Source organism: Papaver somniferum, unplaced genomic scaffold (assembly GCF_003573695.1).
Source record: "Papaver somniferum cultivar HN1 unplaced genomic scaffold, ASM357369v1 unplaced-scaffold_123, whole genome shotgun sequence".
Lineage (NCBI taxonomy): Eukaryota > Viridiplantae > Streptophyta > Magnoliopsida > Ranunculales > Papaveraceae > Papaver > Papaver somniferum.
Window position 1 is genome coordinate 4,208,957 of NW_020621381.1, and position 14,241 is coordinate 4,223,197.

The following is a 14,241-nucleotide window of genomic DNA, read 5'->3' on the forward strand; positions in this document are numbered from 1 at the left end:
TCTGATTCTTTACCTTTTTTATGTAGCTAATTCTCTCAACGTAAAAGTGAGTCTATCTATCAGCAATTGTCCTTATAATTCTTGGATTAGAATCTCAACCCTTGGTTATGCCAATGCTTTTTAATGCTTTTTACTAATTAAAGTATGTTTATAATGTGTCCAATTTTTCGGAAGAGCATCCAGGAGGAAAAGATGGTATATTAGAATCTGGAGGTAATTATTTTATGGAATTTACTTTGATTTTAATTTTAAGAATAACTTTAGATTTTTATTGGGGTTTAATATGAATATGATTTACCTAATAGATTTTTATTGGGGTTTATTATGAATATGATTTACCTAATCAAGGATTTGAAAAGTTAGTGTGTCTACGCATGTGTTTTTTGTAATGGTTTGATGGACTGTGATGTCCGGATATCCCCCCTACTTCTTTGAACTAGCATTTAGGGGTGTGGATTTTCATAATTGTTTGCTAACCTAATTAACATTAACTATTGTTGATTTATAGGAAGATGATGTAACTGGTAGACCGGTTTGAATTATTAGAGATTCCTCTGCCAAACCTAACTTCTTTGTTACTCATTTTTCCCTTTGCAGATCAATCGATTCACCTCCTCATCTCTCTCCAAAAGATAAATCTAGGACTATCGGTAATTCAACCTTCTCATAAACCTAATCTCATTCATTATTGGTTATTGCAAGTCGTTTCCTTCTCATCGATAAAATGAAACGTCTCTATAAAATATTCAAACTCAGTTTGTGGATTGTACATCCAAAGAACAAAGACATGTGGGGCGCGAAAAGGGAATGGAAATATTTTCTCTTCTTCGCAAATCCCAGGTATGCATAATATACTGATTTCCAAATTTATTTTTATTTTTCCCTTTCATACCGTATTTTATGAACAAGGGTATTTGTGTTTGTGTCATTTTGAATTTGTTTCTCTATTACCGTTGGATAGATGATAGAATGAATGAACCCATACAAAAATCTTATATTTTCTATGGTATTCATTATTTATGTCATTAATCCTTCAGGGTAAAAAGCTGCCATACAGTTCAACAAAAAAGCAGGCATACAATTAAAGTGATCGAGAATTTCTCTTGCAATCATAATTGACGCTCCACCTTAGGCACCTAATTTAGACTGCAAATGTATTTTTTTAATCATTTTCTTCAATGTATTAGTCCTCTAGTAATCTTAATATATTCATTCATTAGTAGGAGAGAGAGAAACAAAATCATACGACCTTTCTCTCTTTATAGATTATTTGATTTGGGTTTGTTATCCAATTTTATATTTTCCGATTATATTTTACCAATTGATTTGATTTCATCACAAGATGAGTTATTTTTTTTAGAAGTAGAAGTGCAGAAATGGATTGACATCAAAGTTTTTACGTTCCTTTATTTAATATCTGCAACAAGTTGAGTTTTGATTTTTGGGGTATATATGTTTCTTTATCAGTATCTTATTTTTCTTTATTTTTCTTTCATTGGATTCATAGGTGTGAATGTATTCTCCCCAGTTAGTTCATCTTGGCTTTGTTATTTCCATTACAGAAACTTTGGGAAGATCAATCTACGGCTTCGGTTGTGCAAATGAAACTGTTACACCCGCTCATACTGTTAGAGCTTCTCCATGAGGATCCCCTAAATTCCGTGTAGAACTCTTGGTTGTTCGCGCAGAGACGAATTTGCCATCTCTCAGTGGGTCTTGCCATGTCCCCTCTGTAAGTTCTGATAGAAGGCTTACATTTTTTTTTTTAAAACATATGACTTCCATTGCATTTAATTGGTTCGTTTTTTATTTTTCTAATCTGCTCGCTCAATTGCATTTAGTTGGAGCTCTAGCTAGTATCTGTGTCTTTTATATAACCAGTTGAACCTAAGGCAGTTTGATGCACATATAACCAGTTGAACCCGAGACAGTTTGATGCACATATAACGCAGTTGATGCACTGGGATTGACGAACACAAACATTTATTGGGAAATCTATTACGTCCTCCTTCTTCCATGATCACAATCTTCCTTAGTATTTTGTTTGTTGGGTGTCTATTATGTTTATTTGAAACTTTTAATTTGTGCAGACATGTAAATCGTGATTCAGATCCTCGTGTTTGATATACTGTGAGGTTATGGCATGGCAGACTAACAATTTGTAAAATTTATAATTTGGGCAAATGTTATGAAGCTCCATCAACAAGTACTTTGTTTCAGTTGTTTGAATCTAGTTTTTTCCTTTTCTTAGTACGAATGTTGTTGATGGTGGAGTTTCAGCAAGGGCTAAAATCGTAAAATCATGATACTGCATGTTTCTGACTCGGCTTCAGGAACGCATGTGACGATTCATGGTTTACGATCTGTGAACTGTTTTCATGATCTCTGATCGAGTACCTCTCAGAGTCACGATGAATATGTTTCTCGAAAGGCGTCACACTTGCTGAGCGTTCGATGCTACGCATTTGATCGTGCCTCTCTGTGTAGAAGAAAGATTGGGCAGTCCTCCATACATAATTGTTTGTTGAGAGGGAAAAATGCATTCAGGACGTCGACGACACTTGTTGTTCCCTGACTACATATAGAGACCTGCCTCTACATTGAAGAACGATTGGGTGGTCCTCCATACATAATTGTTTGTTGAGAGGGAAAAATGCCTTCAGGACGTCGGCGACACTCATTCGCTGTTCCCTGACTATGTAGAGAGACCGTGTACCGATTCAGGCAGCTCTCCATACATAATTGTTTGTTGAGAGGGCAAAACGCCTTCAGGACGTTAATAACGCTGCACGTTGTCCCTGACTATGCACCTTTCAGAACGAGTATGATGCTTCAACTATCTCATATCTCGATTCTACAACAGATTAATTCTACCGTGACATTCACCATTGAATTCCTAGAAGATAATATATTTTATCTCATTACTCTGATTCCATGGTCGAATCCACGACCGATCCCATGGAATGGTAATAGATAATTTTATTATTCTGAATCCATAGTCGAATCCACGACTGATCCTATGGGTTGATAATAAATAACTATTCATCTTTCTTACTCAGTTTCATGAATCATTCTCCACTGAATTTCATAAATTAGTAATAAATACTCAACAACTGGGCGTCTGACCGTCATCGAGTAAGTCCTGAGAAAATGGTGGGTGTGTACTCGAAAAATAATGCACAAACGAGCACCCAAACACACGAACGAACTATCAAAGTATGGACGAAGCGAGCGACCCATGGAAATAAAACAATAATTAATAAAATAAGGAAAGGCATGGGGCCAGGCCCACCGGCCGGTCATGCCATGGCCGGTCCCTCCCTTATTTTATTTTCACTAATATTTTTTATTTCCTCTCTCATCTCACAGAGATTCCCTCATCTCACAGATTTTCCCTCACTTGAGAAAACTCCCTCGTTTGTGAGAAACTCTTGGGTTTCCATGCTTTCATCGAACAAAAATAGGGAAAAGGTGTCACGGGACCGGGCCACCTAGCCGTCCGGCCATTCCCTAGCCGTGGACGGTCCCAGACCTTAAAATTCCTTATTTTCTCATATTATTATTTACATCATCTCATGGAACTCCATCGTTTGACCGAAAACCCTAGTTTTTCAATATTTTCTCAAATATTGCTCAAACCATGGAAAAGCCAAAAGGTCAAATGGTCGACCGACCACAGGCTTCCCACGTTAAAATTAAAATATTATTATTTTAATATTCTCAAATCATCAGTCGCATGAGCAAAGTTCTTCTTGCTCATTCGAGCAAAATCGAGAGTTTCAGTCAAGATCAAACTCTTCTGAATATTCAAAATATTTCTCGAACAATCGCTAGAAAATACCAAAACTCTCAGGACTGAGACACGGACACCGTGGTGACACGGGCATGCTTCCTTGACCGACCAAGGCCGTCCCTAAGCTTGCAAGGATCCGGTCCCACACATTCTCACAATTTTGACCTAATTTGCTAGCAATAGCTCATATTGGGTCCAAACTCTCTCCAACCAACTTGGGACTCGCTCAAACGACTGAAAACTGGTCCCATGACCACCAAGGGCCGGTCCACACCCTCTTGGACGGTCCCTCATCTCTACACAATTAGGTTTTACTGCCTAACGCTTGCTCGAGCACTATTCTAATAAATGATCAACACTAGCATTTGATCATTCTTTCACCAGCCGGCCAACGAAGGACCCGAAGCACGCTCACTCGAGTACTTGGGCACCACATGGTCCTCCATTATCCCATGTGGTCGGTCCCTCTTTGCTCAATATCCTATTTTCAGTAATTCATCAACTGACGAACACTTGATCGAAAAATTAGGGTTTCGAACAAACGCTCGCTGAATCACAATTCTGAGCAGTTCAAACACTAATAATTTTATGATTGATACAACATCCAACATCTAAATTAATTATACAATATTCGGCTCTTCCAATATTTTAATTAATTATTATTTGGTCACACTACGAATAATCCATCGAATGAGCAATACTTGCTCAATTGCTTGAATATTGATCCAACTATCAATATTCAGTAATTCACTGAACGAGCAATACTCGATCAATTGCTCAAATATTGATCAGCTTCAGTAATTCATCGAGTGAGAAATACTTGCTCAGACGCTCGATTCATATATTAATATTCAGTAATTTATCGATCAATTGCTGGACTAATATTTAATCAGACTATCACATTCATTCGACCTAGCAGACGCTCGATCCATGAGTCATAGAGCATTAGACTATCATTCTCCACTAAACAAAACTTAGACCCATCGTCTAATCAAATCAAACGACTGACTAGTCAAATCCATGTTCGTGAGACATCAATTACGTCACATGGGGGATATCCATTAGGATTTTGGTCTGGCGGCCTACAACACGTGTATTCATCCATGATGATAAATGTGAGTAAGTCTTGCAAGAAGTTGAGGGAGTTAGAAAAGTAGTGGGTGCACAATTAACAACCCTCTCACGTACGAGGAACTGGTGAAACCACGATTTCCCACTTTCCCACTCTTTCACTCGAGCAACCGTCACACTTACTGGAGATCAACGTGTTTACACTTTCCGGCAATATAAATAAGTCTCTGAGTCCATGATTGAACAAGTACGAAAAACACACAGAAAATCCACGAGATATTGAAAAGACAATCTATCGTCTAACCAAGAATCATGTGACCAACACTCTTTCAATCATTCAAACTTATTCATCATTTGCAGAAACCCACAACACATTCACAAATTACCATTGATCTCACACACTTCTCAGCTTCCCTCCTACAGATCAACCATCTTTCCTCTTTGTGACCGAATTGACTCTGGAATGGCCATTGACTTGGTTTAGACAGGAGTCTTACAGATTGATCTCTAGAATTTAAAATCACTCCCGTGCAGTGCATCTGTTTGAGGTTAGGCAGTTTGCTCGGTTGAGGAGTCTTCGATCGCTCGATCGTCTCTTCGTTCCATAGAAAACCAGCAAATTGTTTTTCCCCATCAACAGATTAGCGACCACAGTGGGAGATTAATTTCTCGGTTGCAATTTCAAACTTTCACAAAATTGTTGATCTTAGGTCAGGTTCAGTTACAAATCCTAACACAAACAACGCAAGCACTAGCAACAATGATGGTACTCTAAAAACTACTCCTGCTTCCTACATCGGCGCTGACACCACTCCTCCTCAAACCAACATTGGAGACAATCCCCTCTTCGTCCGGTCTCCCGAAGAAATCATAGAAAATCCATCTACCATAGCTGATCTCATGGAGGTGCAAGAGACTATTTCCAAAAATCAGATTGACATGGCTGCAACACAGAAAGAGCTGCGCAATTATCTCAAAACTCTCACTGACAAGATGTCAGAGAAAACTCAAGAGAATATAAAATCCAAAGAAACATCTTCGGCTGCTGATCCTGAAGTCACTCCGTCCCATGTAGTAGATGATGATGAAGTCCACAAGGCTGCAGATAACCCACCAACAAAGAAACCTGCAGGCTTCATCACTCGTGAGGACATGGAACGCTTCATGGAGGATCAAGGAAAATACAAAGCATTATTCGTTCACCGTCATCAATCTCCATATCCTGCTGCAACGCAAAGAATTTCTCTCCCGAAGGGCTACACTTCCCCAACGTCCACACTGTACAACAGAACACGGAACGCTCGAGAACACATCTGTCGCTTCATGGAGGCACTAGGAGAACATGAAAACAACAGAATAATCCCAATATACAGAGCCTTGTTGGAAAATCTCCAGTTCCAGACTTTCTCAGAACTCCATGAGGCATCCAAGCAATCAGCAACCACTACTCCGGCCTTACTGGAAAGAACCAGAGCTACAAAGTCGAGGAACCGCGAGAAGCTTAAGGAAGTGTTAGACGCCTAATCAACAAACAGTACAACCTCCAACTTTCCATGAACGTCGTTGTTCAAGGAGAAAAAAGAAAGCTTCTTCTCAAACATGCGACATCCAAGGCTCCTCCGAAGGCGCAAAGAAAGGATAACCACTCCTGAAAATGCACAAACCTCAAACCCACTCAACGAACTGGGAAATGATCAAACAGACTCAAACTTCCCTCTTGTCATTGAAGAAGTGATCGAGTTACTGGAGGTATGGGTTCAAGATGATACAATCAAATTGTCGTCCATTAGGAGAGAGCCAACCGAAGAAGAAATGGAGAATACTAGGTACTGTCGCCTCTATAGGTTCATCAATCATCCATCATGTGACTGCAATATTTTGAAGCACCTCTTCAAAGAGAATGACGAGTCCCAATAACTTTAACTGGGGACTGAAGGAGTGCAGGGACTCTCTCCCAATCAAAATCTTCACTATCTCTGAACAACCAGTCAAAGAAGCAGTTCAGTCATTAATCGAGCACATCTGCGAATTGCTTTATCTGTCAAAAGCAAAAAGGAGAGATATGCTCACAGCACTGAATCACATCTTGTCAGGAAGTTCATTCCGAAAATACTTCTAGAGCCTCCATCCACAGACAAAGAGATATACGACTGGGGACTTCTCCACACAGTCCACCTCAAACGAAATGAACTCAAGCGAGGTCGATCTTGGCACTGCTGTCAGTATCATCCATTTGAAAACCCTCAGATCCACATGCATCACTCGACAAGAAGCTGATCATCCTCACTTCTCAATCAGAGACAATGAAGGAACGATCGAAGATGCTCATGGCTACATCATCTCAAGATGAGAATAGGCTTAACCTGGACTGAAAGCAAGTTTTACGTACTCAAGTAACATCCAAGATATGACATGATCCTCAGACGAGCATGGATCCATGATGAAAAGATGGCTACTGATAAAGCACCCTTAGTTGCACATTTCTCCAACGAAGAAAGTTTTGATCCAAAGGATTTGGCTGACATTTCATCATCAGAGCACTTGGAGGAATTTCGAACTTTGGCGAGGTTGAAGCAAGAGACTGCGAAAGATGCGTAGATATTCATCAAGAGGTTCTGCACTCAGGCAAGTCTCATTTCTCCCATGTCTATGTCATTTATTTCCTCACATGCTATCCTAGCCTGAGGACTCAATTCTGCCAGCAACTCTGCTATTTGAAGATGTTATGAATGGTAGCTTCACCACGTTAAAATTTTACCGACTGGTTGAATCTGACACTTCTATGAATCGAGCATCACGCTGAGACATTCATTACTGAGATGATGTCCAAGCATAGAAAAGAACACTTTGGGCGTTTCTCCATAACCTTGCAGGAGTATCTTTGTGTGCCACAAAATCAGAAAGCTCTGATGTCCGCACAAGTGTTGAATCCCACTACAGCAACAAAAAAAATGCTGAATCAACAAAAGATACTTGGGGATGAGACGATCAAGCCTAAGATATTCGAAACTTAACGGATATGACGCTTCACGGTCAAGCATATAAGAAGTCTTCAAATTGTACTCCCAATCAAAGAGTACACCTTTTTATTTGCACCTATGGCTTCAGCATAAATATCTCGACGATGACACGCTGATTCAACACCAACATGATCAATAGATAAGTTTTTACTATCACATGATAAGACTTCTGGAGCAGATGCAACATCATTTATCCATCGACGGCATGAACTCCTTCAACATGCACTGGGGACTTGGTCTTAGGACAAGATTCAAGACATAACAAGTCATTGCAACCTGTTGTGATTCCATGAACATCATCAACGGAATATCTATACATCACAATCCCCTGCACTACTGAGTGATGCGTGTCGTAACCACAACAAATTTATTAATATTTTTCTCACTAATTAACAAGTAATATAGCGATAGTAAAGATCGTTCCCACGAGGATCAAGAGGTTTAGTTGTCTTATAATGTCACAAAAAATGGGGGTTTTAGATTTTATAAAGTAAAAGAATAAACAAAACAATTAAAAAGATAAAGTTGAAATCAATAAGAGAGATTAGATCAAGGAGTCATTCTTCGTTGCAAAACAATGATTCAAGTTATGTTTTTCATCCACATGTTATTAGTCACAGATTATCACCAACCGTAGGTAAAGCAATTATCTCAGTGCTAAATCCCTAGTATCACCGGATACAGAAGTTCTCGACTACCGGATTCTATTCACCAAACCACCTAGTAGTAGATCACTCAAGATATAATTTAGTTAAACGCATTAAGATTTATGAATTTATTAGGTTGATATTAGTAGTTAGACTTTTAGCTCAAGGTCTACTTGCTAACGTTGTTTCCACACACAATTTCTCTACGGAATCCCTCTGCAAGGTCTCGTGTTTGCTACTTGTGTAAAGAGTCAAGAAACGATTACTTATCCCCTAACTTTCACTAGCTTTAGATCAATTAACAAATCAATTTAGTATGCATCCTAAATGACCTATCAATCAACCATGAATGTATAAACATTCCTATTAGTAAAAAGAAACGATAATCATGTGAAAACTTCAAAGTAGATTTAAAACAAAACTCAAAACATGTTAAGAACTAGGAATTCATCCTCAATCAATAAATTATCTACTCATGCTAAGGAGTTCACACAAAGAATAAAGAAAAGAGAAGTGTTGTGTGTGTAGAGGTGTAGAAGTGTAGTAGAGAACTTCTCTATTTATAGGCTTCAATGCTCTCCAAATCTTGTAGGAAAAGAATCCTCATTCCATAATAACACCACTTTCCCAATTTGAGCCTAATTCCAATTTTAAGTCCAATTCTCCAAATCTTCCATCTTCTCTTTCCAAATCCAAACCCAATTCTTCAAACCCATGAGTCTAGATGAGTCTAAAAAAGTGAAAAATACTATAACCACCCTACTATATGGGTTCAACATATAAAAGCCCTGTTAAATGGATCATTCATTGTCAACTCCATACTGTAGGAAAATGGTATTGCTAGGCCCAAAAAATCAAATTTTCTTCGGATCTGATCCATAATTAATTATACGAATTTTAATAATACCAAAAAATACCCTTTAGTATTTATACAAGAGGAATATCAGAAGATACTTTCATTTTCAGATTTTGTCTCTCTCTTCTCTGGACGATTTTTTCTCCTGCAGATATTGTGTTCTCGTCAAATTCTTCATTTTCAGATCTGAAACAAGATTTCTCTCCCAAAATCAAGTTCTCACACATAATAATATCGTCAACAACTCTTGTTCTTGCGATTTCAGTGCATATCGGTGAAGAAAAGTGAATGAAGATCGTCAACAACAACTGGAAATGAAGATTTAATTATCAAATCATGATGACAAAGATAAGTTCTATATATTTTCATCTTTTCATTCGATTTAAACTTCTAATTTTTTGATTTCCAAATCGAAATCAGAAGAATTTTTTTTTTGTTTACTGTTGAAAACCTAATCGATCTGATTTCATCTAGGAATCTGTATTCAAAACATGATCAGAACATAGCTATATAGTTATTTCATCTTTAGCTCTCTTTTGAGATTGAAATTTTCAAAAAAAATTGTCTACAAATTTTCTAGGGTTTCGAATTGAAAGTCGATTTAACTTTTAATCCATATTGTTGTGCAGGTTCAACAATGAAATTAAGAAGATCTTCAACCACAGCAGAAATGAAATCGTCGTCATTCATTTCGACTTTGACAACAACTAACGAACAGTTTAGATATTTGATTATGTTATTTGGTGTGTGTGTATTTCTATAATGGGTTTGAAATGTGTAGTGTTTCTTTCTTAAGAGAACACCTGTGACAACACTAGGGGTAAACTAGGGAAGCAAGGAAAGAAAAGAAGGGAAACATGGATGTTAGGGGAGAAATTCTATTTTCGCTTTACATAACTGAGAAAACAGATAACATAAAGAAAAATTCACATCTGCCTCTTGAGGTGAAAATATAAGATAGGATTTTATATATCTGTACTGAAAATTGATAAAGGGAGAAGAAAATTAAGAGGAATGTGAAATTAAACATGATCTAAGGTGAGTCTTGTTAATATATACTTGCATCTCTTATCATATATTTGAAACTTATGAATTCAGATTAGTACAGCTAATTAAGTGTATAACTATATCTAGGAATGGATTGAATTGGTTACTCCAATTAAGAGGAAGAATTGTGGGTATGTGCTATGAATTAAATTTAGATAGAATTAGAAGAATGGTGGAATTTTAGACGAGAATTCCATTTTGAAAATGGTACTTAGACAGGAAGTTGTTATCAAAATAGAAAATGATTGTTTAGAGTTGGTTAATTATGATAACTTATAGTACTGTTTTTTTATAGCTTTTATATAGGATTAAGGGGTTGGAAATTTAAGACGTGGACTAACTGGCATAAGATTTCATTTCGAGAACAAGGTGGGAATTTAGACAGAAATTCAGGTAGTGTGTCGTTTGTACGCAATTGCTTATTTTTGGTACTGTTACGTGAGAGTTATTGAATGGAATTGTTGCTAAGCGTGAATATTGTTTGAATCGATGGGTGCCGTGTAGTATGCAAGGTTTGGGAATTCCGCAAGGAGTGTCTGTGTTTATCCGCATAGATTTTTGCTAAGTTAAGTAGGGCGGATGGTCTTTCGTTATGATATTACTTAGTAAGGCAGATGCTCTTCCATTATGATATTACTTAGTAGGGCGGACGCTCTTCGTTTCGATAATATATATATATATATATATATATATACACACACACGTTATTTAGGAGATCCATTTCTACGCATACTCCACTTGATTGTTTTGTTATGTTGCAATAATATCAGACTCATGGCTTGGGTGGGCTCTTCATGAGGATGGCCTGTTTAAATGAGGCAGTGATTGAATATCATTCTGTTATACGTGTCTTGATATGTTCCTTCTGTGTTTATTTGCCATCTGAAATTCTCCAATTGTATGGAAGTAAATTCCCATTGGGCTTTGCTTATTGTTCTGTTTCTTCTTAGTAACAGGTGGAACAACTGCAGTGAAAAACGAAGGAAAAGAAGAGGAAAGTGAATACTACGTTTGGCTTGAGTGAGTAATTCCAAGTAGATGAGTTGTGAAGTAAAAGTATTTTGTGACTTATGTTGTCTTTTATGTGCCCTATAAAACACTTTTTTTTTGTTTTGTGAAGAATGGTGGATCCGGTTCTATGTGCATGTGCAGACTTATGTCATTATGTATGCAGTAGTTGTGAAATGTAAATAGTAATATGTATAGGTATTCACGAAGTCGTTTTTGAGTCAATAAAGTCTCTTTGGTGTCTCCAAGTTAGACTTAAACGTTTAAGTATGAAAATTGGGGCGTTCCATGCTAATTACTTACTGAGAGAGTCTGAGACCTAGATTCTTTCTTCGTGGTGTCTCATTTTCAGATTTTGTGTTTACTATTTTTGTATTGTCTCCAAATACATATCTCATTGGCAGATACTTTATTGATATCTTCTTCTGATATGTGTATGGAAGTGCTTGTTCTAATTTGTTGTCTTTTGAACAGGCTTATATGTATGGGTTTTTCAAAAACAAGCGTATTGTGTTGTACGACACCTTGATTCAACAGGTTTGTGGCCACCTAACACATGGTTTATCTACATTCAAATATTCTTTATAGTTTATCATTTCTTCTTTTCTTCTAATTATTGCAGGTAATTTATGTTTAGAACTAGTGTCGTTTTCTATTTGGAGTGCGGAAGATGTCATCTAGAATAGTGATCTGTAGAACGCTATCGACTGCCTGCATTTTCTGTTCATTATATATGCTTTAAACTAGTACTAGTATAACAATTTTCGGTTGCTGGGAAACAACATTCAGATGAGGTTTATAGAGCATGTATTTCTTATTCTTCGTTGGATTAGCTCTGTAACCCTTAATATATGGATGTGTAACTCCTAGTTACATAAGTCATATGAATGTGTAATTTCTAGTTACACATGCATATAGCATGTGTAATTCTTATTTACACTAGTCACATACCTGTATAATTTTGGGTTCTAATTTTTGATGAACTGCTTTATTTATTTTTGTGCAGTTTGTTTGATGTTTTGATTTTATTGTTGGGTTCTAATTTTTGATGAACTGCTTTATTTATTTTTGTGCAGTTTGTTTGATATTTTGATTTTATTGTACGTGAGAGAGGGGATTTGTTGGTGTAGATGGCATTGAAGCTTAGCTGGTGAAGATGCAGTTCTTAAGTGAATTGCAGGTGGTATGAGGATGGAACTGAGCATGGGAATGGTTATGAACAGGTTGTTGTTGCTAATTACAAGTTATGTAGGTGTTGATTTCAGAGTATGAAAGTTCACATAGAGCTGTAGGAGTGTGAAAGTGGTACAAATGCAGATTTGGCGTTGGTTTGGAATGAACTGGTAACTATGGGATGAATGGGAATAGCTCAGGTATGCACTGGTTGAAGAATCAGATGGGTTTGAGTTAATGATGCTCGGATAGATGTATGTTAGGAGTTAACATTACAGGTACTGGTGCAGCTGCAGTTAAGACAGTGGTAATGGAATAGAGGAAATTCAGATGTGAAGTAAGCTCTTTCAGGTATTGATCTCTCTTACAATTTGTCTTCATCATCGTGTTTATTTGATGAGTTTCACAGTGATTGTTCTATATGCATAGTTAGGTGTAAGACATTAGAGTCTTAGACATTTCTTTGCATTACAAAAACATGCGTGCATCCGCACATTAGTTTAGATGTATCCAAACATAAAAACTTTGAATTATAAACACTGAGGTCTTTGAATCATGTTAGTTTGATGCTCGGATGAAATTTTTGTTAGAGATGCACAATTAGATATAGTAATTGCTGAGTACACGGGTCATATGTATGTGTAACTTCTATACGCATGTGTAACTTCTCCTTACACTAGACAGATGCATGTGTAACTAGAAGTTACACAAGTTAGATGCTTGCGTAACTCCTTGTTACACATGCTAAAATGAAAAAACCTTATAACCAAAAAATTACACATGCTAGGTATCCAACTCATATGCATGTGTAATTGTCAATTACACTAGATAGATACATGTGTAATTTCAAGTTACACTAGATGAATGCATGTGTAACTCCTAATTACACATGCTAAGATAAGTTATCATGTGCCTTTTATGTAATCTTTGTTCTATAATTTTGCCTTGCAATTATTCTATAATTTTGCTTCTTTATTTTTTGTCCATCCAACCTAATTCTATGGATGTTTATTCTTGTTTGCAGATGTGCAAATATATTGGAATCGAGAAAGACAAAAAAGGAAGAAAACATTTCTATTATAGGATATAGTGGATTATTTCTAGGATTTCACTTTCCGAATCTCATGTTTTAATTCGTTTATTGTGTTCAAACAACCAATTCTATGATTGTAGTAATTGATGAACGGACAAATTATTATAAATGAAAATTAAAGTAATATATGTATTTTATTGTGAACAACTTGCAGATAACCTTACATATAGCATGTGTAATAAAAAGTTACACATGCATATGAATGTTTAATTTGTAGATACACATGCCATGCGCATGTGTAACTTCTGCATACACATGTGTAACTACAGAGTACTGTACAAGTGTAACTTTGCATTACACATTTTATACGAATGTGTAACTTCTGGATACACATGTCATATGCATGTGTAAGTTCTATGTACACATCCATATGTTGGTGGTGGTCGACAGTGGTGACGGTCGGTGGTTAGCGGCGGCGCCGCCGGTGGTGGCTGGCGGTGGTGGTCGGAGGTGGTGGTGGCGGTCTAAGGTGGTTGGCGGTGGCCGTGGTGCTCGGAGGTGGTTGGAACCAAACCACATAATATTTTAATAAT

The 14,241-nt window shown here is 37.1% G+C and overlaps 2 long non-coding RNA genes across 6 annotated transcripts; both read left to right on the forward strand.

Moving 5' to 3' along the window:
• Positions 1-190: 190 nt before the first annotated feature.
• Positions 191-2,213, forward strand: LOC113330980. Of its 2 annotated transcripts, none has more exons than XR_003350616.1 (3): positions 191-213; positions 598-840; positions 1,563-2,213. It is a non-coding gene; the product is annotated as an uncharacterized LOC113330980 (long non-coding RNA). The 2 variants fall into 2 exon arrangements; XR_003350615.1 differs by lacking the exon at positions 191-213 and adding an exon at positions 1,038-1,154 and having other exon boundaries at positions 514-840.
• Positions 2,214-10,104: 7,891 nt separating this feature from the next.
• LOC113330972 lies at positions 10,105-13,855 on the forward strand. Of its 4 annotated transcripts, none has more exons than XR_003350607.1 (6): positions 10,105-10,425; positions 11,391-11,454; positions 11,917-11,979; positions 12,519-12,815; positions 12,906-12,966; positions 13,640-13,855. It is a non-coding gene; the product is annotated as an uncharacterized LOC113330972 (long non-coding RNA). The 4 variants fall into 4 exon arrangements; XR_003350608.1 differs by adding an exon at positions 10,730-10,827 and having other exon boundaries at positions 12,519-12,966; positions 13,640-13,852; XR_003350606.1 differs by having other exon boundaries at positions 11,385-11,454; positions 12,519-12,966; positions 13,640-13,852.
• The last annotated feature ends 386 nt before the right edge of the window (positions 13,856-14,241 follow it).